The 22,362-nt window shown below is 45.0% G+C and overlaps 2 long non-coding RNA genes and 5 other non-coding genes across 7 annotated transcripts; 5 read left to right on the top strand and 2 right to left on the bottom strand.

The window, feature by feature from the left end:
* Positions 1-1,990: 1,990 nt before the first annotated feature.
* Positions 1,991-14,732, top strand: LOC125102087 (uncharacterized). Its single transcript, XR_007128023.1, has 3 exons — positions 1,991-2,742; positions 12,401-12,470; positions 14,356-14,732. It is a non-coding gene; the product is annotated as an uncharacterized LOC125102087 (long non-coding RNA).
* TRNAK-UUU (transfer RNA lysine (anticodon UUU)) lies at positions 6,380-6,452 on the bottom strand. Its single transcript has one exon. It is a non-coding gene; the product is annotated as a tRNA-Lys (tRNA).
* Positions 8,321-8,392, top strand: TRNAA-CGC (transfer RNA alanine (anticodon CGC)). The gene has a single exon. It is a non-coding gene; the product is annotated as a tRNA-Ala (tRNA).
* Positions 8,910-8,983, top strand: TRNAI-AAU (transfer RNA isoleucine (anticodon AAU)). The gene has a single exon. It is a non-coding gene; the product is annotated as a tRNA-Ile (tRNA).
* TRNAP-AGG (transfer RNA proline (anticodon AGG)) lies at positions 10,025-10,096 on the top strand. Its single transcript has one exon. It is a non-coding gene; the product is annotated as a tRNA-Pro (tRNA).
* TRNAK-CUU (transfer RNA lysine (anticodon CUU)) lies at positions 10,973-11,045 on the top strand. The gene has a single exon. It is a non-coding gene; the product is annotated as a tRNA-Lys (tRNA).
* A 109-nt stretch (positions 14,733-14,841) lies between the features above and the next one.
* Positions 14,842-22,024, bottom strand: LOC125102078 (uncharacterized). The gene is made up of 3 exons (XR_007128013.1): positions 21,901-22,024; positions 17,556-17,684; positions 14,842-15,971 (listed from the first exon to the last, which is right to left on the bottom strand). It is a non-coding gene; the product is annotated as an uncharacterized LOC125102078 (long non-coding RNA).
* Positions 22,025-22,362: the final 338 nt, after the last annotated feature.

Raw genomic sequence — 22,362 nt, 5'->3', positions numbered from 1 at the left:
AGAGATAGCTAGAGGCCAGGAAATGGAAGATGCTCCAAGCTGTGATTTTCTCTGAAAGTGATGGGATACCGTTAAGAGTTTCCAACACAGAACACAAAGTGTTGAGGGTGGGGGGTGGACAATAGGCTGTCAGGGGAGGGCAAGAGTCGAAGGAGGAAGACCAGTTAGATGGCTGTCACACTGAATTGCAAGAAATTCTACTTTATCATGCTGTATCACTGTCCTTCCCTCTGTTTAACTATTCCCACTCCATTTTCTTTGGTAAACGCAAACATCTATCTGCTTTCTCTTTGCTAAGCAACAGGTCAGGACCGGAGAAAAACATCCCTGTCCTCAAAGTCCAAAGTCAAATGCAATAAAGTCACCACAGGGTACTGTGCTTAGTGTTGTGGTAATAACGGCAGGAGCCCTGCCCCTGATGTCAGAGCATAAAGGGGTTTTAGTGAGAACTTCCTGGGTCATTTTGACACTGAAGCAGCAAGATGAAAACAGAAGTTGGTCAAGCAAGGAAGGAGTGGGGGAAAGCCTTCTAGTAAGGGTAAAAACATCTGCAAAGATGTTAAGAGAATATGGTGCATAGAAGATGTTCAATAAATTGTTGAATCAAAAGATTTAAACGCATAACCAAATTCTAGTAGGTTTTTTAATAATAATAAGGTATTTCTTTCTTTTTTTTTTTTTTAAAGATTTTATTTATTTGACAGACAGAGATCACAAGTAGGTAGAGAGGCCGGCAGACAGTGAGAGGGGGAAGCAGGCTCCCTGCGGAGCAGAGAACCTGATGTGGGGCTCGATTCCAGGACTCTGGGATCATGACCTGAGCTGAAGGCAGAGGCTTTAACCCACTGAGCAACCCAGGCGCCCCAATAAGGTATTTCTTAAGTGCTCATTGTTTGCCACTGTATCTGTCCAATGATTTCCATGCATAATTTTATTTCCACGACCCTATGAGCTGAATATTACTATTCCCATTTTACTTTACATTCAGTGAAACTGAGGCAAAGAGAGATTAAATAATTTGCTTTGAGATCAGACAATGAATAGAAAAATCCAAATTAAGACCCAGGTCTACAACTCCAGGGCCTAGAAGATTCCTCATTGTTGAAAGATCAGTGGTATAAATTTCAAATGTAATCCATCTAGTTTCTGAGTAAATCAAGGAATTTCCCAAGATACCATTAGGAAACAATGAAATGCAAGAAATAATAATGCTGTGGCTAAACAGTTATAATTTCCAGTGAAGAAGGGTAGTATTGAAAGGACCCTAAATTCCAGGGGGAAGTGGTCATATGGAATTTAGGCAGTATTTCTCTAGCAACATAAAGCTAGAAAGGTTTATTTTTTCTGTACAAAGATGCTAGTTTTTTAGACAAATATTTCTAAGCAGGGAAGAGCAAATTAGGAAATAATAAACTACACTATAAACCTCCTTGCCCACTTTTTCGGTCCACTTGGCACTTACATTCCCATCTGTAAATTCATAAATTAACATCCTGGTTTATGAATATTTTGAGAATTTGGGTGTCTGATACCAAACAGACTGAGTGATCCAGAGTGCTCCATAATTAAATTTCTGGCCCTTAAAACCGAGGCATTGGTTCCCGGAAGAGCTGGAAAGACGTGGGAGGGAAACTTCTTTTCCTGTATCCACCCTTGTCCCGCTTAGTTCTGTTGGCTGGTGAGCTGGGGAGGCCCCCGGCCTCATCATGAGAAGGAATTCAGGGACAGACGCCTAGCACAGCGGACCAGTTGACACACGTGGGAAAGTTTACTAAAAAGTACAATCTCCAGACTTGAAATTAAAGTATTTAATTTAAAGTATTTAATTTAATTTACTCCAGACTTGTATTAAAAAGTACAATCTCCACACAGCTCGAGAGAGACAAAAAGAGAAAAAGAGCGCGCGCGCGCGCAAGCTGTGCAACCTAGAGGTTGTGTTTCTTTTACAGACAGTTAACTAGGGGGCGGAGTGTTCATCACTTGGGGCGGGAAGCAGTGTTTCCCGCTTTTTCCCTCCTCCCTTGCCCAGGGGTTTCCGGTCCTGGCGCCGCCATCTTGGGCCTGCCTGGTGGGATCCAGCATCTGGCGGACGCTACCAGGACGGGCCTCTGACCTTCCCCACAGCCGGCCGTGGCCTCCTCCTTGCTGGCCTCCGCGAGAGCCTTACTGCCCACTCTAAAAGTCCTGTCCTGCAGAGGCATCACAGGGATCTCCGTAGCACCCGCGCCAGGCCTCCAGCGGCCCGGGCAGGCCGCTGCACGTGGGCCATCCCCGTGAACGCCGAGGGCCAGCCCGCATCCGCCCGGGGCGTGGCCCGCGAAGCACTTCCGGCCCTTCTAGGCCCTTGGGCGGCCTCTGTGGACCCTACCTGGGAGCAAAGGGAGGCTGGGGCCGTGACGCTCCTGCCCTTATCACTGCTTCGACCCCGCGCAACCTTGCTCAGGCGTGGGGTCCCAGGCGCTCACCCCAAGTCCCCTTCCGCAAGGGGTGGTCGGAAGCCGTCGTGTCTCGGTGTGCGGCCTCTGCCTCTGTTAGCTCCCTGAGGCCCTCTGGCCTCCTGAAGCGGCCCGGGGAGCCCTTCTCGCGACTCCTTCTAAAGAGCAGTACGAAACCCCTAGAAGGACGAAAGAGCCAGTCGAGCGACACAGCAGTTCCCGAACGAGTGAAATAACAAGTGACACGGCGTGAACGCACTGTCCCCTCAACGACAAGACCCATCTCAGGACGCGTCACGTCGAAACAGTGAGTACGAGATGTTGACGTGCTCTGAGGGGGGGTCCGGGGCGAAGGGCCAGGAAAGAATTCTTGGGACGTTTTGGGTGCCAAAAGGTGTTTCTATGACAGCACAGGGTCGGGACCGTGGGCTGGAAGAGCTGCAGCTGTGATTGTGGGAGGGACCGATGAGACACGTTTAAGTTTGTAGAGGGAGGGAAGGTAGAGCTAAGGGAAGTTTCAGGAATTTCTCGGTGCTGAGAGCAGGGTGCCCAGGACCCTGGAGGTCTGGCTATTGTTAAGGGAGCTTTAGGTTGTTAATAACACGTGCGCATTAAGGCAGCCGTGAGTTCCTTGAGGACTGTCAGGTGCTGCGTGTCTCAGGATTTTTGAATCCGTGTGCTGCGGGTTGTAAGATTAATTAATTCATTAATTTAAGCTACATCTCTCTTGCCTGTGTTGCCCTCCTCAATGAGAAAATGTCAGTGATTTTCCTTGGTGACAGAACCACAGGAACTTCGGACCATAGTTTGTTCCCTACATTCTTACGGGAAGGGTATGCCAGATTTCAGTTCAAGGTTAGAGATTTTGAGAATGTAGATATTTTTCCCATCCAAGTTCACCAGTTGCCAAGCTAAGAAAACCAGCAAAGGTGCTGACCACAATGTCTGGCTCCTTGAGGGCTCCCCAACCCCCAGAGATGTAGATACTAGTGATTTAACTATTATTTTTCTTGGGCATGGTGACATTTCTTATAGGTGACTATGATGAAGTTTTGAGGGATCCTAAAAATAAATCAGAATTCACCCCTTAATTCGGTCATTTTTAAAAATTTCTTTTTTTCTGAGGTACAGTTGACATACAATGTATTAGTTTCAGCTTGTACAATGTAATGATCCAGTATTTGGGAACATTGTGAAGTGATCACCACAATGTCTGGTAAACATCTGTCACTTTACATAATGCAAAAAAAAATTTTTGTGTGTGATGAGAACATTCCAGATTTACTCTCTTAGCAACTTTCAAATATGTAACACAGTATTGTTAACTATATTAATTTTAGTTATATATATATGACTAAATATATGTATTAAATATATAACATACCTGTATTTACTTACATGTATGAATTCATTTAGATAGGGGTGCTAAAGAATGCTGTCCACACCCTTCCTTCCCTCTAGGAAGAGAGCGTGGGGTTGATGAGTGCCAGGAAATGTGAAGGGTCGGAAACTTTACCCAAACTTTGCAAACTAAGCTTGCCGCACACAGTTTCCCAGAAACTCATGTAACTCACTCGACTCCTGGGTTAGGGACAATGGAAAGTCTATTATTCTAGTAATAGCACTAGCCAGACTCTCAGCATTTTTTTTTCTCTGGTTTCCTGGCTCTAATTCTCAGAGGGCAAAACCATGACATCTCTGCATTCAGTGGGTTCTAAGAGAGAAAGCATAAACCGTGGATCCCCGTTATTTTATAATGAGCAGTAAGCATGCCTGTCTTCACTCTGGAGAGACTGTCTTCCGGGGGTGTTTGCTGTATAAGCACCCTTAAAAAGAAAATCCAGAACAAAGAGCATTCAGTGCCTTGCTAGCAATACATGCAGAAATGTGAGAGATTCATCAAAGAAGGATTATGGTCCAACAATGAGTTGCTTTCACTCACTGAAGTTTTCTTTTGTTTTCTTTCTTTCTTCTTTATCTTTTTTTTTTTTTTTTTTTTTTTTTTAAAGAAGCTTGGTTTGGGAAATTTAGATCTGAATGTTTGCCTAAACTCACTTGCCGAATAGAAGGGACCCAGGGACACTTCTAGTAGCTGTTTCCTCTGGGCCCCAACCTCAGGGCTGCTGGGTTTCTTGAGTGGAGGGTGCCAGCCACGCATTTGGCTTTGTCTGGTAAAGCAGATGATTAACACTAGTTGAGTTTCAGGTGGTTGAAGGTTCATGGAGACAGGTTTAGAGATCGGACAATAGTGTAGAATGGAATTACAATGTGTCTGTTTCCTTAATCCAATGTCAGGTTATAATGATCTAATGTGTAAGTCCCTTGTCTCCTGGAACTGGGGTAACATTCTTGGCGAGTCTGTCATTTGACCAATTGCAGCCAGGTGGGCTCTTGTTGTTGGAGCACAGATAACAAGCAGCACAGCAGGGCTGGGGTTTCAGCCCACTAAGATCCGGAATGGAAAAGTGGAAATGGTTGTCTTCTCCTTCTGTTCCACACTTCCCCTCAAGACAGAGAAAAGAAAGGGAATTTTTCAGTATTCATCTAGGTAGGCATACTGATGTATTGGTAAGTCCTTTGTCGTCTTAAACAGTGTAGCTGCTCAACACTGATTACTGCTTAGCACATTCTCTGAGACCATGTTGGAGTCATTTTGGAATTAATGTGACTCCCCCCCACTGCTTATTTTAAAAGGTTGTGAGATACAGTTGCCCTGTTTTGGTTAATTAAAGTTAATGGAGGTTTCTTTCCTTTCGAAAAAGCTCTGAGCATTTTAAAGAAACCCAAGTGGACTGCCTAACAGGAAAAGTTTTCAAAAAGTGATGGCCCTTCAAGAAGATACTGCTCCTGTGACTCTAGTAGCAGTAATAATAATGGTCATATTGGATTTCTTTTTTTTCCCTGCAAAATGCTATCCTTTTTCTGAGGACTGAGCTCAAGGCCCTCGTATTATGAGGACAACCTGCTCCCGACTGTGCCAAGGCAACTGACAAGGAATGTTCTGTCCTTTTTTCTCAGAGGCTTTGCAGCTACTTTGATGATTTTTCATAGCAGTGTAAAATCCACTTTCTCTGTTATCATCTGGATCCAGTGGGATGAAAATTCTGCTTTGGGCAGTGACCAAATGAAGTCTCAGTCAAGGGCTGCCACATCCTGTTTGCTCAGTGGTTCCTACCAGGGCAGAGATGGTGGTCGCACCGGTGTGCTCAGGGGACTTGAGGTTTTGGGTCACTCTAAGAAGGGGACTGGGGTTTAGGGAAGGGGCAGGGCAGGCAGGTTACTCGGCACAGGACCCCATCTCCCGGTACTATATGTTACATTGCATCTTTATGAAGACTCTAAGCCCGGTGTTCCCCGATGAGGGGAATGTGAAATCAGTTTAATGGTGGGTAGCTCCCAGCTTCGTAAAGAAGGGGATGGAATCCGAAACATCAGAGTGCAGGGCACGTGTGCCAGTAAGTGGTGATTCAGGCAATTTTTGTTCCTGCTACATTTGTGTGTCTGGTTGCAGATGTAAACTCAACTTCAAACTGGACATGGGCCAAAAAGTTTGGAAGCTGCTGACCTGAGTTCAGAGTGACCCCTGTGGTTTCTGGGGGTATCCCTGGGGCTGAGCAAAGCAGAGGACCGGAGAGGAGCACCTCAGTGAAGGGCGCAGGGAGCAGTTCTGTGTTTTTGTGGCTTTTCAAACAAGAGTTTGACTTTTGATAATTTGTGGCCATTGTTCATGAAACTTTTACTTGTGCTCTACACAAAATGTTGAGAGCGCTGTGGCACCTTACTAAAAGGCCCTTGTATTTCCTGAACAGGTCGGAGGTTGTGATATCTGTGCCATGCTCAGGATCCCCTGCCATTTTTTAGTTAGCCTGTGATTTGAGGTTATCTTCTTTCCTGTTAACTATTTACTGAGTTAAAAATGTAAGAATAGGGAAGAAAAGTGCTAACGCCCGAACAGGGACTTGAACCCTGGACCCTCAGATTAAAAGTCTGATGCTCTACCGACTGAGCTATCCGGGCTCACAAAGAAAGTATCTTACACATCAGCTGTAGTCAATTTATCTACAAACTTGCAAGGAAATTTACAAGTTTATCGTGTGATTCTGGTTCAGAACCACTCATTCAGGAAATGGTTATAAGTACACCAGTCAGCATAGAAACTCAGTCACAAGGAGGGAGCTCTTTAATACTGAAATCTGTGTTAAATTAAATATAATACTGCCCCAAATTCTTTTTCTATATAAAGTATAGCTGTACACTATATGTATAGGTCAATACTATATATATAGATATATGCTATACCGTACAGAATTCAGTGCAGTCAAGAACTACAGAATGCTGACCTTCAATTCCTAGGCTTCCCAGAGACAAATATTCTACATTTGGGCTCAAATAGAGCATTTTCAAAAGGAAGCTAATCCATTGCCAGTGCTTCTAAGGTTTTAGACAACACTTTGGACACCTGAGTATGGGTTGAGAAATGGAGTGGTTTGATTTTGTGCTGGGTCTCGGCTGTCTTTATTTATTAGTTTTTTTATTTAAATAAATTTTTAATTTTTGATGAGTTTTAGATTTACTAAATTACAAAAATATACAGAGTTGCCATACACCCATTGTCCTTGGTTATTCACATCTTAAATCATAAATGCATTTTAAGAAGACTAATGAGAATACTGTGCACATGTAATTACAGATATATTTCTCAGCTTAGAAAGATAATTCCCAACATTCATTTGTCCCCCAGGGTCCTATCTCTTCATCTTTCCAGGTAAGCACTGTTGAATTTGGGGTTTATTTTCCATCTCATATTCTTTATAATTTGGCATCTATTACAGTGTTTTTAAGTTTCTGAACAATATACTGTGGAAACTTCCATGATATTCAAACTTAAGGATTTATTAAAAAAAAAAATCAAAACAAAAACAAACCAATCTCAGGTTTATTTAGGCATCTCTGTTTACTTAATCATCTTCTCAGTGTCCTTCAGTACCAGCACATTTTGGGCATGAAATTCTACTAATCACTGACCACATTCCCTCAAACACTAGGGTTCCCTAACGTTTGCAGGCCTGGGACCAAGGGTCCAAAATTCAAAATCAGGAGGCCTGCTGCTGACCCACTCCTCCCTCCTCTTCCCAGCTTTGTGCTCCAGAGACTCCATTCTTGGAAGCCAGCTTAGGGGTTTGGGGCTGGGAATTCTGGATTCTGGGAGTGGACTAGAGGGCATTGGGGTGATTAACTCTTTCTAGTTTTAGTACTGGACATTCTGAGTCCCAAGGCAAACTGTGACCCTAGAAGACCTGCTTCATGTGGGTAAGAGGCGCCTGTGTTACTGGGATCTGTTTTACCTAGGTGGAAGACTTTTCTTAGGTCATTAATTCCTCAATTTATCTTCAAGTAAATAAATATCCCATGTTGTGAGACATTTCTCATCAGTTCTCTACCACTTGTCTCTCAATTCAACTGCAACTTTCCTGTGATCTTATCAGCCTGTAGACAGCCTAGCATGGCTGCAGTACCCCTCACCTGTCTTTAAAGTAAAAGAAAAAAGGAAAGAAGCTGATTTTATTTTCAAATATATAAATTTGAGTTAGATAACATATAGTGAGAAAGAAGCTTTTGAATAGTGTCCCCCTCTCCCTTTTCTCATCCGAGTTTTAGGTATTTCATTCCATCTTTTGGTCTCCAGGTTAAGTGCTTGACAAGGGTCCGATGGCTAGAAGACTTACTTTACTTGGAACACTGATGTTATCCCTTTAACCATTTCATGATTTAGCTAAATAAGTAAAGGAAAATGTAACTAGCATTCAAAAAATCTTACAGTTGCTGGGGACAAAAATAGGATTCAAAGAATTGGGAAGAGTTACAAAGATACATGTTACAGGGTTGGGGATGTAGCTCAGTGGTAGAGCGCATGCTTCGCATGTATGAGGCCCCGGGTTCGATCCCCGGCATCTCCAAGCTGTTTTAGCTACACAATCAGAAACTATGTTTTTAAAATGTGGTATCATTAGACTTTTATCCTCCTATTCATCAATTTCCTACAGTGTTCTACCCACTTCATTTAGAGCTGTGTATAGACAGAGGGAAACATTTGGGGATATCTTTATCTGAAACCAATAAAACTGGAAACGTAGATAAAAGCACCCAAGGGAGAGATGGCCAAAGCAGAGCAGCTTGGAAATCAGCCCAGGACCCATTAATATCAGGTAGTTTGCAGTATCTGGCTGGCCTTAAAAGGCAGAGATAATCTTGGCCTGAAAATACAGAGAGGAGATAAAGGGTTGTTGCTAGAGTCTCATTGCTGGCATGAAAAAAAAAAATAGGACAAGTATTGGGAAAAGGAGGAAGCCTAGCTCGGTGGGGGCAAAACGGAGGTCAGCAGCTCGGATGATATACTGTTAGCCCACAGCATAAAAAGCAACAGTAACAAGAACACCTTCTTACTAGAACTTTGGAGACTTTTTCTGTGTGCTTGGCCGGTTAGCTCAGTTGGTTAGAGCGTGGTGCTAATAACGCCAAGGTCGCGGGTTCGATCCCCGTACGGGCCAGTGGTTTGTTTTCCATCCTCTCTCCTTAGCCGCTTTCGGGTGGAAAAGGAGGACCACCATCTGTGTTCCCACAAAGGGACATTTTGCCATGAGTCCAAACCATCCTAGGAGAACTCAAGAGAACCCCTCTTGGTAAGCCAGCGAGCTCAGAAAGCAGCAGAAAAGCAGCAGGACTCCTGAGGGACCATTAAATTCATTAGAAGGAAACATGTCACCTGTTTGTGCAGCGCCCTAAACACTGCCCTTGAAATAGTCCAGAAACAGGTTTCCGCCACGCGGACACCTGTGAGATGAGAAGACAGGGCTCGTTTTGCTGACTGCTTGGCTGAGGGTTTGGGTTTGGGTGCAGCAGCACGCAGGGCAGTGGGGAGTCCGTCTAGAGGCAAGCATGTTCTCAGGGAAGGGAGGACTCAGCCCTTGCGCCCGTCTCCGTGCGGATGCCCGCAGCCCCGCGGTTCTGGCCGGGTCCCGGGTCAGCCTCATGTCCCACGGAAGCCAGCTCTTGGCTCCCTAACTGTGTCTCGGTCTTCCTGGCACAGCCGATTTCCTTTCTTCATTCGCGACCCCCACTGATTTCAGGCCCGTTGAGGGGCTCCCACGCGTCCGCTCTGGGCCTGGAGAACCCTGGGATCCAGCCGACAGCCCCCCCGGCAGTCGGGGGCGCGGGAGCGGCTGGCCCGGCTCCCGCTGCCGGGCTGGGGGGCCTCTCGGGCCTCGCTCCCGCATGCCGACAACGTGCAGGGGACCAGGAGCACCGGTGGGTGCTGTCTGGACAGCCGCCGCGGTAGTCTCCTATGGAGCAGGGTCCGCGCTTTGCGAAGGCGTCGTGGGCTCCTTAAGAGGATTGGGTCGCGAAAAGAGCCGGGGAGGTGCTGGGAGCTACGTTTTCCCAGTTTCAAAAGTAGAAGGGAAGGAGGGAGAGTCAAAAGCCGGTTATGGTTGTATGCACCTAAACGTACATGAGATACACACACAAATTTTTTTTTTTTTTTTTTTTTTTTTACTAAATATTTAATGTATTCAGAGGGACATAGCATGTGTGGCTCGTTGGTCTAGGGGTATGATTCTCGCTTAGGGTGCGAGAGGTCCCGGGTTCAAATCCCGGACGAGCCCGTCTTTTGTTGCCGTCCCGTCGCTCAGCGTTGATTAACTCAGCGTTAAGTTCTAACAACACAAACGCACACAGCCACCATCCCATTCAGTGGCTATACCTTCATGTAGAAATGTGTAGGCTGCACATGCACTCAATCCCAGGAACTAACGTGGTGACTCACTTAAAAGGGACAAGCACTTCTCAGTTTTACCTTTTATTCCGTGTTCTATCAGCTCTAAAGTGATTTTTGCAAAGGCTGATGTTTCTGGTTCTTCTAGATGTTCCAGCACCACAGTTGTGATCGTGTGAAAGCATAGGAAGACGATGGTCACCTCTCAGTTCGAGGTCATCCACCATTCATGCATCACTTTTTTATGGAAAAATAAAACTGAACCAAAGAGTTGGGGTTTTGGCAACCTTTGTACAAGAGATTTCGGCTTTCCTTGTTAGCACAGCGTTGACTGTTCCCCCATCTTTCGGGGGATTGGGGTTCTTCCTTATTGGGAAGGGGAACTTTCCCCTCACCTCCTGCAGGTTTGGTTCTCATTAAGCACATATTTATTTAGTATCTATTTATTTTATTTAGTATCTATTATATTTAATGAAATTCTGCAGTCAGCGGTAGACAAAACAAAAAAAAATCACTGGGTCCTGTTTCAGGGGTTGTCAAATATTTTATATTAAAATGAAATTGCACCTCCCCTCCCTTTTCTGTGTGTGTAAGCCTTGATGGTGGAGAAGAACAAAAAATTTCAGATAATGCTTATATGCTTTGCCTTTCATGTCATCCTCCTTAGAAGACAAGATCGGACAAAAATCTAGAATTCTGTGTTCCTAGTGAGTCAAGAGGAATGTGTATGTCCTCATAATAGATAGGGGAAAGCATACTTCTAACTGCCCGGCTAGCTCAGTCGGTAGAGCATGAGACTCTTAATCTCAGGGTCGTGGGTTCGAGCCCCACGTTGGGCGTGTGCTTTTGCTTTCTCTTCCAGTGTTTTTTCTTAACCGAATTTCTGCACATTCAGAAAGGAGGTCCCACACCGCTGTCAAACAAGAGGAGTTTTGGAGATCAGCACTTCTGAGGTGTGGAATTAATGGAATCACGGTGAGTGGCCACAGTTCACTGGCTCTGCAGAGCTCCTCGGACCTGCTCTCTTAATCTTGCAGATTGGGCTCGTCGCCCCCTGGTGGGAATGCATTTTTCTTCTGGCCACTTAGAGATTTTACTACTACAAGTCTGTGGTAGGCAACTGGCTCTGCATATTTAAGCTCCTCAGATGATTCTGAAGTACTACCTCCCCGAAAAGCAGTTTAGGATACGGGGAGAAGGATGCAGAGATGTTGGAAAAGGTAAAGTCTGAAGGTGGAGAAACAGTTCAAACACAGGGACCAGTTTGATGGGCAGCACTGTCCACGCAGTTTCGAGAATGGTGACTCCACTTCCTGGCCCAAGCAAGTGTCATTTTCCCCTTTTTTTTTTTTTTTTTTGGCGGGGGGTTCCAAGGTAGAGTTCAGTGATTCACCAGTTGCATAAAACACCCAGTGCCCACTACATCACCCACTTACCCTCATCCCCCGCCCCAGCAACCCTCATTTTTTCCGTAGTTACCTCTCTTATGGTTAGTCTCCCTGTCTGATTTTGTCTTATTTTATTGGGGTGAATTTTCTATTACCACTGCCTCACACACCTGTTCAGTTCCTGTTCACCACACCTGGACAGCACAAGGGACCTCCCAAAACAAGGCTCTTTCCAACCTTTCTTCATATATGACAAGTGGAAGAACCAAACAACCAACAACAAATTGCAGTTGCCTACACAACGGAATCCAAAGATGTAGGCTTGTTTTCCAAAATCCAAACTGCATTTCTACCTCCAACTCGTCTGAACTCTCCACCCTCTTGAAAAAAACCTGCCCTGTCCAGTCCCTGATGTTTGTTCACATCGTGCCTACCGTGTATCCTTTTCCCGCTTACAGATCTATGCTGATTGTGGACGAGGTCAACTCAGCTCTGCGCAGGGGCGCTACTATCCCAGATATGAGTGGACTTTGCCGTTACTGAGTGGCCTGAAAATCATTCCCATGGTCAAACTGACCAAGACTTGTTTCGTGAGATTTCCCTGTCCCTCTGTGAACATTCCACCGTGCCAGTCTTCCTTTGTCATTCCTTTGAAGCCATCGTGGGCTCACTAGCATTGACTGACAAAATGCCCCGGCCATAATTGAGAAAGCACACACCTACATACCTCTTCCTTGATTCTTAAAGCCCAATTAGCCGCATGGGGTCCTCTCTCTTCACTAACACTGTCCTGATGTTCTCTTCAGGCCTCAGGACTGTCTAGCGGAGGTGCCGTAACTTGGGTATCCGGATCTGGCTGTGCATGTGAACCATCTGGTGAGTTTCAAAAATTTGATTCCTGGGCCCCATCTCAGCTGCTGTAAAGCTGAATCTCTGGTGGTTTAGAAACCGGTGCTTTTGAGGTGCTTCTTTCTAACATGATGGACATGGCAACTTGGTGGCCTAGTCAGGCTAGAATTCCACAGGGAGCCAAGATCTTACAGGAAACTGATTCTAGGTGTGTAACATGAGCTTTTGGGTTCAGAAACCTGATGTTACGGGTTTTTCTGCCCCTCTCTCTCTCCATCCCTCTTCCCTGTTCAGGTAAACTCTGGAGGGATGAGATGCCGATGACCCAAATGGAACATACTTGGCCATTTATCCATCCCACGCATGTACTGCTTGCTCCTGTGTCAGGCATTGTTTTGGGTGTTTGGGATTTATCAGTGAACTAAGCAAAGGTCCCTGCCCCTTACAGTCCATGAGGGGAGGCAGACAGTAACAAATACACATACGAGTCAACTGAACTTGATGTTGGATGTGGTCAGCGTGCTGCGGAGAGCGGAGGCGTGTTGTGGTAGCAATCAGGGCTGTCGGGTTAGGTGTCCTGAAGAGGGCATTTGAGCACAGAGAAACCACACTGCTTTTTTCAAGTTTCTAAATAGAGGGATCAGGCAGAACTGAAGGCAGGAGCACGTTTGTGGTAGTGTGGCTGCAACAGAATGTTTGGAGAGAAAGTAGGGGGAGGAGGTAAAAACGTGTGAGACCTTACAGGCTTTGTAAGGACTTTGAATTGGGTGAAACAGGAAGTCTCTGAAATTTCTATGCAGAAGGGTAATAGGATCTAATCTACCTTGTAAAAGGGGAACTCTGGCTGTTGTGTTGAGGACGGAGCTCAAGGGGAAAGTGGTAGAAACAAGGACACCGGTTGGGAGGCTTCTGGCAACCAAAGTGTCAAATCAGACCAGAGCAGCAGTGACAGAGCAGGAGTGGAGGAGTGAGTGGTTTTCTGGGTATGTCTGGAAGGCCGTTCCAGGGGTTGTTTGGTGGCCATGGAGGATAATCAGGAATCACTAATTTAGAGTGCCAGCTTGATAAACTTAGGCCAAGAAACAAACTTAGGCGGCTCCGTGTGTGTGTGTTTATAACTGCCCTCATCTCAGAGGCCAAAATTCCTATGAAAGGTTGGGCTAGTGTATAATCAGAGCAAGGAGTCAGACACCAACATTATTTATGTTGTTGTGAACACCTGATACTGCTCACTGTCTGCCCCCCACCCCCAAACTACCTTGAACCCTGGCATATCCGAGCACGATGGTCACCACAAATTACCACTCTCCATCCTTTCCCAACCAAACCTTGCTTTTTTCTTTACCCAGGAGCCTGAATATTGTCATTAATAGATCACTTGCTCCGTGTGAGGTTGTATTTCGTTCTGAAACTCTTCTGTATTTTGCCTATTTAGCTCAGTCAGACCTGTAAGTTAGGGACAGGGAATCACATGGTTTAAACTAGGCGGATTCCCTAGTGTTTGGAGATATTGTCATTACATACACAATGAAACCAAGAATCAAAAAGTAACTTTCCTAGAAGGGTACACTGAACCCTGTTTTCCAAGTCTCTTTTAACAAGGTAGAGTTTTTCAAATCAACTTTTAGTAAGCACCTTTCTCGTGCTGGATACCTAAAATGGAAACACACATACAACATTCTTGAGGGCTGTTTTCCACCTACTGGGTGAATGTAACTGGCTCAGTGAGAATTAAATCCTCTGCTGTGTTTCAGCTGTCTGTCCCTAGGAAACGAGGGGGCTTGGTGTGACTGATTTAAAAATAGATGATGGTGACATGATTTGGATAGTTAAGAAATCATAAGCATTTACCGAGTAAAATCAAAGGAACAAAGACCTTATATCTGATTCATATATTCTGTCCACCTGACAGGACAACAGGATTTCCAGACCACATGTTGTGGATCTCCCTTCCTCACCTGATAGCTTCTGCTTGATGCTTTGATTTCCAGGGTGCCGCAAGGACTGTAATGGGTTATCCTGGGTACAACAAGTATTACTAGTATTAATAAAGCACATAGCCTTCTGTCAATAAACTTATTAGATTTCTGGATTATAAACATCTTTTGGGTTGCTTGGAACATATGGATTTTTCCTGTTTTTATAGCTCCTTGGCTATATTATTAAAACTGAGTTGACATATTTAAAAATTGAATTCTGAACCTAAGACCTGTGGCATCATCTCCATGACCAAGGCTGTCCCTAAGCTTGGTCCTGAGCACCAGTTAGCCTAACTCCTTTGAAATAACATTTTAACTGCAAAGGAATCCCTGATGAAAGGAGGTTAGAAAGGGCCTGGGGAGGGGGTGGGTTTTACTCTGCTGGGGCTGCCAAAGCAAAACACCATACATTGGGGGGCTTAAACAACAGAATTTATTTTCTCAGTTCTGGAGGTTGAGAAGTCTAAGATCAAGGTGCCAGCTGATTCATTTTCTGGTAAGAGCTCTTTTCTTGGTTTGCAGAAGACTGTGTTCTCATTGTGTCCTCACATGGAAAAGAGAGGGTGAGTTCTCTTCTTGTAAGGACACTAATCAGAGTGCATCAGGGCTCTACCCTTATGACCTCATTTAACTTTAATTACTTCCTTATTCTGAATACAGCCACACTGCGGGTTCAGTGTATAGATCAATAAAGCTTTAATATACGAATATGGGGGCACAATTCAGTCCATAAGAGGGGGACCAAAAAAACCCCATTCAAAACACAAGGTGACATTTGGAACCTAGAAACTTCTCTAGCACATGGTAAGTACTCAGATATTTTTTGAATGAATGATTTCAACTTTAGTATGCTCAACACGATCTTTAATACATATAATGCTGTATTATCAATACTACTAAATTAAAAAGCCATCTTACAGGGGCTTTTTCTCAGGATAGTTAATCTGGAAGTAGAACGCACAGACTCTGTTCATGACTAAAGCTTGAACAGTACTGGACTGAGTCAGGGATGAAAAAAAAAAGCCAGACCTTAGTAATGTGAGGGGCTGCCGACCCAGCTGTGAAAGTCTAGAGAGAAATCTGAACTTGGGAGGTCAGTCTCTGGAAAAAAGCAACGGGAGGCAGAAGCACAGTGTTGTGAACATAAGGTTCTGGTCCGGCCTGTCCAGGGAAGGAGGGCAACAGCAACCTGTGCAGCCCAGTGTGCTTCGGAAGCCTGGCTCGGTGGGCCGGTGGGCCGAGTGAAGGGTAAAGGAAGGCAATGGCTTCATCCTGTTTCTGGGGCAGACTAGGAAACCTGTTAGAGGCCCAGCCGTAGGCCAAGGAGAAAGGAAGCCTCTTACTCAAGAGTGGTTATCTGTACCAGTGCCCCAGAGGATGACCACCCCCCCGGCATTCCAGAAACAAAAGATAGTAGTATTTCCAGAAGCAATAGAGAGGAAAATGTAACGAATGACGTCAGCTACTTTCAGAGACTATAGCTCAGAAAACTGCTGCACGCATGACCGGATTCCACGGTAGTGCTTCTGGGAAAGGGGCCTCAACTACCCTGTAACAAAGAACAATGAAAGCAATCAGTTCCTGGTGTGGTGTAAAGATTAAATTAACATGCTTTCTTTCTAGCCCATTACACTCTTTCGAGTCTCATTAAGGATAAGGCACTGCCCCCTTTGCTTAATGCATCTATGAATAATCCTAGGATCTAAGTGGAAGAAACAGTATCCAGAAAAAGTTAGCTATGTCTGGGAAGGTCCCTCCATAGGCCCCCTTCTAGGAACATGTGTTCTCATTTGAAATATATCAGCGTTCAATGCGGAAACAACAGACTCAAAGTAGGCTTCAGAAAGGGAAAACAGTATGATAAAAGGAGGTCAGAAAAGCGATACCTCTCGGGATGCCTGGCTGGCTCAGTGGGTTAAGCCTCTGCCTTAGGCTCAGGTCATGGTCTCAGGGTCCTGGGATTGAATCCCACATTGGGCTCTCTGCTCCGCAGGGAACCTGCTCCCCTCCACCCCCCGCCTGACTCTGCCTACTTGTGATCTCTAATAAATAAAGTCTTCAAAAAAAGGGTGGGGAATACCTCTCCCTAATACCTAGAAGAATCCAGGTAGGAGACACCTTCTACAGATCTTGGCTAATGACTCAGTAGGTGTTTAAAAAAAAAAAAAAAAGTGATGGTGGGGGCTGCCCTTCAAGGCAGGACCAGGAGTCGGGATAGGCCTGAGGGAGCCGTGTTGTAAAAGGCTTCTTGAGGGAGAAGTCCCTGCATTATTGGGGGAAGGGCACTGTATGAATATAAGAGGACTGGGGAAATCAGATAATGAGTTCTCACATTCAGCTTTCATTTACCTTTCACCAAACTTGTCTGCAACTCAAAGTCCTCTACCAGTTCTCTATGTTGTACTTTCTCTCCAGAGCATCAGCCAGATGCCCTGATTCTCCTGGTGCCTGTTGTTGCTGTGTTCATACCAACGGGTGACGGTATCACACAGGTCATCTAGTGTCAGGATAGACTGTGACTGTGTTTCTTAGTCTTAACTTGGACAAGTTACCTCTTTGAGAATATTAACTCCTACCTCATACAGTGTCACAAGAGCTACCTATGACCATTCTTTTAGTCACCAAAACTTCCTTATGAAGCAATAATAACAACAATGACCACTTATAAAGCCCTCGCTGCACTGAAGGCACCACGCTCTATGCTCAGGAGCCAACTTTTAAACACATCAGCACGGAAAGTTCCTGACCTCAGTCGGTAGAGGGTATGTGATGCCCCGTACCTATCTGTACTTGGGACAGGTTAGGTTCTTTTTCCAGATGGTTATCTAATGTCTGACAAAGTTTTATAGACTTTTCCTTTACTTCTATTACATTTTCTTACATTCCTAACTTTTTTAGCTTTTCCTTTCTTCAGTCTTACAAGTATAGAATACTGCTTCCGGAAATCAGGGAGGAAGGAGAAGTTACAAAATCAATTAAAAAAACAAAACTCAGTGGAAAAAATGTAAAATTTTACTTTGAGAAACTCCTGGAAATACTTAACATCTGTTGATATTTTAACCATCACATGACAGTCTTCATGTGAGGTATTTGCAACCAACCTCTACAGTGTACCAGAGGCCAAATGACCTACCTTAAGGCAGGGCCCATGTGGACAAAGATTGGTTTACTCTGGCCTTGGCCAATCAGCTTCACGTCTTGTGTTTCAGCACATACGCATCATCAACTGGAGTCCAGAGTTCAAGGAATTCCAGGACTTTTTCTGAAAAAGAAATGTTTACATTAGTAGAATACACTTTTATTAAAGTATGGTCCAACCACAGAGGTTCCATTAAGTTAAATACCACACATCCTTAGTTAAGCCTTCAAAGCTACAACCATTAACTCCATGACCTACTCAAACTTATTTTTTGAGCTCTTAAATTCTGACCGCTCCTGGGGACAGAGACTGTCCTATTTACTGCAGTGTGTGTTCCAAGCACTTAGCCCACATAGTAGCTGGATAGTCAGTGCCTGAGCATGTTTGTAAATATAAAGGTCACTGTTGTGTATAAATTGCTGCTTTTCATTAATTGAGTCTCAAAACTCTAGCAGCTGACTTCTCATTCAATTATGACTACTGAGTCCAATGTAAAAAAAAAGTAGCTTTAAGACCTTGCTTACACACACACACACAAAATCTTGGAATCAATGAAAAATGTCTCTACTTTTGTCAAAAGTGGTTTTTATCAATCACCTCTTCAAAATTCCTGTCTAGAGAATTTCATTCCATCTAGGAGGGTTTCCTTAATTAATCTCACTCAGATCTGGTCATTTATGTAGTCTAAATTCCATGTACCTGTATTTTTTGTGAAATTGTTTGCAACCTGTTGTTTTAAGGAGTAAACGGTTACCCTTATGCTTCATATGGTATATTCTTGAACTTTTCCACTCTGAATTATCCAAAGGTGGGACCTAGATGAAAACCTGTCAAAGACCCTGTGAGGGTTCCCCTGCTTGAGCCGGTGGGGGTGGGACTGAGGAGTGCACCTCACTTTGCTTTACAAATGCTGTTTCATTTCAGACTCACAATAAACCCCCTAAGGGTATGTATTATCTGTATTATCATGATCCCCATTTTGCAAGGGCACAAAGAGGTTTGAGGAGTCACACAGCCAGTAAGAGACAGGATTCAAAGTGGCCTAAGTGTTCTAAACACTAATAATGAAGTAGCACAAAGAGAAATTAAGAAAATAATCCACTTACAATTGCACTAAAAAGAATAAAATACCTAGGAAGAAACTTAACCAAGGAGGTGAAAGACCTGTACTCTGAAACTGTTAAACTCTGATGAAACAAACTGAAGATGACACAGTCACATGGAAAGATAATCCACGCTCACGGGCTGGAAGAATTAATATATTTTTTAAAGATTTTAGTTATTTATTTGCCAGAGAGAGAGAGAGCACACAAGCAGGCAGAGTGGCAAGCAGAGGGAGAAGCAGGCTCCCCGCTGAGCAAGGAGCCGAGGTACCTGATCCCCCCGTCGTGGGATCAGGACCTGAGCCGAAGGCAGATGCTTAACTGACTGAGCCACCCAGGTGTCTCTAATAGGCTAAAATGCCTACACTACCCAAAGTAATCTACAAATTTAATCCAATCCTTATCAAACACCAACAGCATTTTTCACAGAACTAGAACAAAATACACTAAAATTTGTATAGGACCATGTGGTTCTATACTAATTTTAGTGCTTATTTTATTTGTGTGTGTATATATATATCACATATAATAACATGTACTTCAAGATTACTACAAAGCTATAGTAATCAAAACAGTATGATACTGTCACAAAAACAGACGCACAGATCAGTGGAACGGAACAGAGAACCCAGAAATAAACCCACATATATATAGCCCATTAATCCATGACAAAAGACGCAAGAATATACCATGGGGAAAAAGTCTCTTCAGTAAATGGTGCTGGGAGAACTGGACAGCAAGGAAAAGAATGAAACTGGACCACCTTCTTAGACCATACACAGAAATAAACTCAAAATGGATTAATGTGAGATCTGAATGGATCTGAATGTGAGAAAGGAAACCATAAAACCCCTAGAAGAAAATACACATAGTCATTTCTCTGACATGGGACTGAGCAACATTTTTCTAGATATATCTCCTGAGGCGAGGGGAACAGAAGCAAAAATAAACAACTGGGAACACACTAAATCAAAAAGCATTTGCACAGTGAAGAAAACCATCAACAAAATGAAAAGGCAGGCTACTGAATGGGAGAAGATATTTACAAATGACGTATCTGATAAGGGGTTAGTAAACAAAATACATGAAAAATGTACACAACACCCAAAAAGCAAATAATCTGATTAAATAATAGAGGAGGGGTGTCTGGGTGGCTCAGTGGGTTAAGCCTCTGCCTTTGGCTCAGGTCATGATCCCAGGGTCCTGGGATTGAGCCCCACCTCTTTACTCAGTGGGGAGCCTGCATCCCCCTCTCTCTCTGCCAACTTGTGATATCTCTGTCAAATAAAGTCTTTAAAAAAAAAAAAAGAGGATCCAAATCGACATTTTCTCAAAGAAGACTTAAAAATGGCCAACAGGGTTGCCTGGGTGGCTCAGTGGGTTAAGCCTCTGTCTTTGGCTCAGGTCATAATCTCAGGGTCCTGGGATCGAGCCCCACATCTGGGCTCTTTGCTCAGCGGGGAGGCTGCTTCTCCCTCTCTCTCTGCCTGTCTCTCTGCTTACTTGTGATCTCTCTCTCTCTCTCTCTCTGTCAAATAAATAAAATCTTTAAAAAAAAAAATGGCCAACAGACACATGAAAAGATGCTCAACATCACTTATCAGGGAAATGCAAATCGAAAGCACAATGAGACATCACCTCACACCTGTCAGAATGGCTAGAATAAAGAAGACAAGAAATATCAAGTGTTGGTGAGGATGTGGAGAAAAAGGAACCTTCATGCACTGTTGGGAATACAAACTGGTACAACCACTGTGGAAAACAATATGGAGGTTCCTCAAAAAATTAAAAATAGAAATACTATATGAACTGGTAATTTCCTTTTTTTTTTTTTTAAGATTTTATTTATCTGATAGAGATTACAAGTAGGCAGAGAGGCAGGCAGAGACAGAGAAGGGGGGAAGCAGACTCCCTGCCGAGCAGAGAGCCCCATACGGGGCTTGACCCCAGGACCCTGGGACCCTGGGACCATCACCTGAGCCAAAGGCAGAGGCTTTAACCCACTGAGCCACCCAGGCGCCCCTGAACTGGTAATTTCACTGCTGGGTATTAACCGAAAGAAGATGAAAACACTAGTCTGAAAAGACATATCCATCCCTACATTTATAGCAGGATTATTTACAATAGCCAACATATGGAAGCAACCCAGTCCATCAACAGATGATTAGATAAAGAAAATGTAATATATAGGTACACATATAATGGAATATTACAAAGTCATAAAAAAGAATGAGGGCGCCTGGGTAGCTCAGTTGGTTAGGTGGCTGCCTTCAGCTGAGGTCATTATCCCTGGGTCCTGGGATGGAGTCCTGTGTCTGCGTCGGGCTCCCTGCTGGGAGTCTGCTTCTACCTCTGCCCCTTTCCTCTCAATCTCTCTCTCTCAAATAATAAATAACTAAAGTCTTAAAAAAAAAAAAATGAGATCTTGTAATTAATGACAGCATGGATGGACGTGGAGAGTATAATTTTAAGTGAGATAAGTGAGAGAAAGACAAGTACCACATGATTTCACCTATATGTGGAATCTAAAAACAAAACAAAAAAGCAGACTTAAATATAGAGAACAAACCAGGGGTTGCCAGGGGGAGGTCGGAAGGGGAATGGGTGAAACATACAGGGAAGTAAGAGGCACAAACTTCCAGTTATAAAAGTCAGGGAGATGAAAAGTACAGCATAGGAAATGTAGTCAGTAATACTGTGCTAATACTGTCTGACGACAGACGGTCACACTTGTTATCCTGAGCAATGAGTAATGTAGAATCATGTTGTACCTCTGAAAGTAAGACTACACTGCTAATTATACTTTAAAAAACAAGTTGCTTCAATGGCTCCAAAGCCCTTGTTCTCTCCATTACATCACACACACACACTAAATAACCTGCCACGTTGCTGTAATTTCTACCAGCGAAATTCGTTCTTTACTTTTAAATTCTGTTAAACCGGCCCTGCCAACGGGAAAGGTCTACATGTATTTTTGGAAGTATTACAGCACAGCAGCCCGAGGGCACAGGTCACCGAGAGGCGCCGCGCACTCCTCCGCAGTCCGCACCTGCCCAGCCGGCTCGCGCCCCAGCGGCCGCCTCACCGCGCAGCCCCGCCCGCGGCGGTCGGCTCCGGGTTCCTACTCGCAGGGCCTCGGGCCAGCAGGCGCGCAAGGAGCCTCACCGCATGGACAACGGAAGGAGCTCCCTGTGGCGCGGTAGCGGCCGCCCCACTTAAAACGAAGGGACACTTACCTGGCCGACAATGCGGCGTGGCCCCGCTCAGCCGCCGGGTCTAAGCGCCGAGCCCACCGCGCTCAGCCGCGCGGCCCACTGGCTGCACGTCGCGTCTCGTGCGGCCGCCGCGCGCCCCGCCCGCCACGTGACCCCGCCCACCGCTCGGGCCCGCCCTCCAGCCGAGGGTCCCCGCCCCCCCGACCCCATTCGGACCTTGGTCTACTCCCGGCTGCTGGAGAGGCCGTCAGCTGTCCCACGCGGAGCCAGCCAGCCGCAGGGGGCGGGTGAAAAAGCCGAGAGAGGTGGAAGAGCCGGAGAGTGCCTCCGGCGGGGAGCCCAACACGGCCGTCGGGGCGCGGCCACACGCAGACCCCCTCCGGCCGAGGGGCGCTCCCGCGTGCTTCCGTTTTTGGGGGGAGCCTGCGAGCGGTCCCACCTCCGTCTCCAGACTCCCGCGGCTCTCTGAGGAGCGCGGGAGTG

Source organism: Lutra lutra, chromosome 6, assembly GCF_902655055.1.
Source record: "Lutra lutra chromosome 6, mLutLut1.2, whole genome shotgun sequence".
Lineage (NCBI taxonomy): Eukaryota > Metazoa > Chordata > Mammalia > Carnivora > Mustelidae > Lutra > Lutra lutra.
This window is presented reverse-complemented; position numbering and strand designations above follow the sequence as displayed.